Source organism: Eptatretus burgeri, chromosome 7, assembly GCF_056783735.1.
Source record: "Eptatretus burgeri isolate ZD-2024b chromosome 7, Ebu_testis_v1, whole genome shotgun sequence".
Taxonomy (NCBI): Eukaryota; Metazoa; Chordata; class Myxini; order Myxiniformes; family Myxinidae; genus Eptatretus; species Eptatretus burgeri.
The window spans coordinates 66,502,200-66,507,832 of record NC_140967.1 but is presented as its reverse complement, the minus strand read 5'-3'; the positions used below and the strand labels follow the sequence as shown (position 1 = coordinate 66,507,832).

General features: G+C 43.1%; 1 pseudogene; it reads right to left on the bottom strand.

The window, feature by feature from the left end:
* Positions 1-521: 521 nt before the first annotated feature.
* LOC147023446 (signal recognition particle RNA) lies at positions 522-662 on the bottom strand (annotated as a pseudogene).
* Between the last annotated feature and the right edge of the window lie 4,971 nt (positions 663-5,633).

The window sequence follows — 5,633 nt, the reverse complement described above, 5'->3', positions numbered from 1 at the left end:
ACACACAAAATAGCAACAATCAAGATGCCATTGAAAGCCTGGAAATGCCATTGAAATGCCATTGATGCCATTGAAATTAGTTTTGACCCAAGAAACCCATAATCCCAGTGGCTCCAACTCCTCATTCAGCACCTCGAGGGCCCCAAAGAATATCCAGCATCTCTGCAAAGATGACTGCATCATCCACAAAATCAAGGTCAGAGATCTTGACATTCCCAAATGATGCACCACAACATGATCTCTCCGACATCCTCCACAGAATCCAGTCCACACAAGCGCTGAAAATTGTGGGGGCCAGTACACACCCCTGACAAACTCCAATAATAACTGGAAATATGTCAGAGAAGGAACACCACACCTCACAGCACTCTCAGTACCAATGTTGTTGTTCGTCTTTCGGCTACTCCCGCTAGGGGTCGCCACAGCGGATCATCCGTTATGATCCGCATACTGATTTGGCATAGGTTTTACGCTGGATGCCCTTCCTGACGCAACCCTGGTCGCCTCTTACGACACAGGGATAAGGATTGGGTTTCGCCATGATTCCGGGCTGCCCTACACCCTCTCATAGTGTGGCCCAGCGCAGAACTCCCGTCCTCAAGCGATCCTCCAACCCATGCCTCCGAGTAGCTGGATTACAGGCGCACGCCACTACGCCCGGTATAGCACTCTCAGTACCAATGTATAGTTCAGAAATCGGATTGATCAGTTTTGGGGGCAAACCACAAAAAACGAGAATCCTCCAGAGGGCATTCTCATTCATTGAACCGAACGCTTTGCATAGATCAACAATTGCTGCGAGCAGCCTCTCCTGAAACTCCCATCTCTGTTCAGTGAGGACTCGAAGAGCAAGAATACAGTTAATCATTGACCTCTTTGGTGTAAAGTCTGACTGCTCTGGATGCTGGTGCTCCAACAGATGGTGGCGAACCCTGTCAATAATTATCCACGCAAAGGCCTTCTCCGGCACTGGGAGCAGCGCGTCACCCCTCGGTCGCTGTTGCAGTCCTGGTGATCACCCTTCCCTTTCCAGAGAGGGACAACAAAACTCCTCTTCCAGTCAGTTGGGATGATGCCTGTGTTCCAGACAGAGCACAGAACTGCATGCAATGACATGAGTGCAGCATTTCCACCAACCTTGAGAAGTTCAGCATGGATGCCACAGATCCCAGGAGCTTTACCACCCTCCCTCCCCCACCTCCCCCCTTTCAACTGGTTTACCACAGCCTGTGCTTCCACAAACTGAGGAACTTCAAAGTTGATTGGATGGTCAGCAATCGGGAAAGGTACATCCCTGACGTCCAACTCAACAGCTGGTGGGTCAGCCTGGTACAGCCGCTCAAAGTAACCCGCCCAGCAGGCCTTCACTTCGGACTCCTCTGTCAAGAGCCCACCACCCTCTGCTCTTATTGTAGTACACCGAGAGATGGGCTTGGAGGAACACAATGCACAAATTTGACTGTAAGCAGGATGAGAAACATGACCACAGGTGATGCTCTACCCCTTCACAGATTCCTTGCACAGTGACCTCTCTGCCAGCCTTCAGCGCACGTACAGTTTTGTGCCTCAACTCCTTGAACAGCTCAGCTTTTTTGTTTTTATTTTTTGCTTTTTTTTGTATACCTTGTCGAGGCTCGTATGAGTGCTAACACACAACGCACAGCAAGGGGGGCATGAGACAAGAGGGGTGGGAGTGGGAAGGACAAAACAATGGTGAACAGACATTAGGAGGTCTGTGGGAGGGAGAGGGATGGGGTGGGGAACATGGGTTATACAAGATGGACATTACAGGGACTTTCGGGAAGGAAAGCAGGGAATTTGAAGGAGGTGGGTTCGGGGTGGATTAACGGGGGTAGAAAAGATCGAGGATTTGGATGGGGGACTATAGGTGGTGGTGAACAGCTGTTTTGAAGGCCTGGAGGGAAGAATGGGATGGAACAGAGTGAAGGAGTTTATTCCAAAAGCAGGGAAAAAGAGGAATGAAAGTTTGGTGAGCAGAGCAGGGTGCCAGACCATGTCAAAAGCACGTGATATGTCTCGGGATATGGTTCTGATTTCATGTCCGGCAGCTCTGCCATTAAGCCTGGCCCTGTAACTCTTCAATGGTATCCAGTGTCCCTTGGGAGACAAAGTTCTTCTTTACCTGACGGTGAGTTCCAAAGACAACCACCGGCAATATCAAAGATGTGAGTCTTGAAGGCAGTCCCCAACTCTTCAGGATTCCCCAAAACACCCAGGTCCTCCAAATCCCTACTCGGCCTGTTCGCAAACTCCTCAGCTACCCTCTCATTCTTGAGCTTGCCAACATCCAGCCTTGGCTAGGATGGTACCATTCTCGTGGATTTAAGTTGCAACTTCAGAGATGCTACCACAAGCCTGTGGTCAATATTGAGAAACTGAGCACTCCGGTAGACCCTGCAGTTTTGAATCATCCTCCAGTTCCATCAACGAGCACATGGTCATTCTCCTGTGCCACACCACCAGCATTGGATTACCACGCCCAGTGATTAGCCTGTGGGTGCTGAAACCATTAACCAGCCATCCGAGGTCCATGACTTCTTGCAAAGTCAAGGAACTTCGTGCTATTCTGGTTTACAGTTCCAGACCCATGGGAACCAACATATGTCTCATAACCATCCGTATCAGTGCCAGTCGATGCATTAAAATCACCCAAGACAAGGAGAGTTTCTCGCCTGGGGCAAGGATCAACCACAGACTTGAGCGCAGCATAGAATGCCTCCTTCACAGTGAGATCACTCACCTCAGTCGGAGCATTTACAGAGATCAGGGAAATGACACTCAAGGAGTGACGAATTCTCAAACTCAAAATTCACATGTTTTGCAGAATTAAGAGTTTTATGCTGGCTGGAGTGCAAATCCTGCTACCAACCTCTAAAAAAAAAGTAACCCCCTTGCAGGAGGACATCTGCAGACACAGTTGGGCTCCAGATATAGACGGCAGTTGGCTCACAAGGAGCTCCTCCGCCATTTGACAGGTGTTGTTTTGAAATCTGCTGGGTGTCCATATCCATACACCCTCCTCACCAGGAAGCCTGGTGGGCAAGACGGTTTTGTCACCGACAACTCCACCTTGAAACAGGTTCACATGGTACCTGTAGCAAATCACAGATCTGATCTGGCCTGACCTGACAATAACATCCCCTTCAGTGCACTGGGTAAAACATTCATATGTGCACTGGGTATCCATATGTGCACATAGCTGGTAAAAACATTCATAAGTGTTGAACGAGCAAGATGTCCTTGAAAACACTTGATGAATCATGGTCCATTGCATTGTGGAACCATTGCCTCCAGGAGCATGCGCATCAGAACAAGGAGAGAAATTGGTTTATCAAATGAGATGAGTGTTGGCAGCATGCAGAGTATGGAAGGTCTCTACGGACTTCACGGTGTGCCTCGGGTGCATTGTCCCGAGGACATCAAGCACCCTTTCTAAACGTATTTCCATTGGAGTGCAAAACACCCAGGGTCTATAGTTTCTGAATGTGGCTGACCTCTGTCTTCTTTCCTTGCACAAGCAGCTATTTGTTGATGTCCTGTTATGTTTCCGTGAATGTTATTACAAAATCGCTGAACGTTAGAGTGTTCCTTCCCCAAGTGCACCACCTTGGTTTGTAGGTATCCTGGGCACTGCTGCTCTTGTGTTCCCTGCAGAGCATGAGAGACAAATAAACACAAGAATTGACCACACCATGCTGCCACTTGCTGAATTATGCCACAACATGTGTCTGCTTTGATTTTCTTTTCACCACTGCATTTGTCATCACTGGAAATGTTTTGGGCCACGGGTGCTGATGGTGCATAAATACACATGATGGAGTCACTATCCCTTGAGATGCACTCTTACTTGGATGTGAGATGTATCAATAGATATATATATATATATATATATATATATATATATATATATATATATACATATATATATATAGTGTATATATGTATATGTATATCTCTTCTTCTTTCGGCTGCTCCCGTTAGGGGTCGCCACAGCAGATCATCCGTATAATCCGCATGGTGATTTGGCACATGTTTTACGCCGGATGCCCTTCCTGACACAACCCTGGTCGCCTCTTACGACACAGGGATATGGTACACCTATTTTTAACCGGGGTATACACCGGCCCAGTATACTGGTACTCATTTTGCCGACCTCGGAAGGATGACAGGCTGAGTCAACCCCCTGGTGTATTAATTCAGTGGCCCAACGGGGCTTGAACTCAGGACCTTTTGGATCCCAAGCCACTGCCCTCACCACTGCGCCAACACACCAGGCTATATATATATATACATATATATATAGTGTATATATATATATATATATATATATATATATATATATATATATATATATATATATATATATATATATATATATATATATATATATATATATATATATATATATATATATATATATATATATATCTACTGTTTGTGTGTATATATATATATATATATATATATATATATATATATATATATATATATATATATATATATATATATATATCTACTGTGTGTGTATATATATATATATATATATATATATATATATATATATATATATGTATATATATATATATACTGTGTATATATATATATTATATATATATATATATATATATATATATATATATATATATATATATATATATATATATATATATATACTGTGTATATATATATATATATATATATATATATATATATATATATATATATATATATATATATATATATATATATATATATATACTGTGTGTATATATATATATATATATATTTATATATATATATATATATATATATATATATATATATATATATATATATATATATATATATATATATATATATATATATATATATATATATATATATATATATGTATGTATATACATACAGATGCACATATTGAAACACGAGGAGTGTGACGAGCACTCCGCTGATCCCCATTGGACAACAGGACACTAAAGTGTCGCCCCCAACACAGAGGCTTCGGCCCAGTGACTCTGTCAAAGAGAGAAAGGTTATATGGTCATCATCAGTTAAACATCAAACGGAACCATCATTGGTTAGATTGTAATGTGCGTCTTATGTATAAATGATGAATGTGGTCATCATTGGTTCGATATTTATCGGTATACCATCCTGATGAGGGCAAATAAACCCGAAATCCCGATCGGTGGTTCCGTCGACCAGTGCAGTGTTGGAAACACCTACACCTTCAGCGAATCACTCCTTGAAAGTGCCAGCAGTCCTGCAAGAATTATGTCCTGTTAACATAAATCCGAAAGCCAAACCAATGTTTCTTGTTCGTGTGGAGAGTGACTGGTTTGCATCACGTGTGAAAGACGCACCTTCCATAAAGCATGCAGAGGCCACTGATTTGCCATTCTTTTTCAACGCCAAGAATCAACCAACAAAGTCAGATGGACAATGTTCAACCAATGTCATTCGCCAGAGGAGCAGGAAGTGACATCACTGGGCTGCTTACCAATCATCATCGCCCCGGCACATGAGCCAGACGCATTAAATACGGTTGTACGAAGGTGCATTTCCATATCTTTTTATGTCGGACAGGAGCACACTGTTATCACTGTAGACCA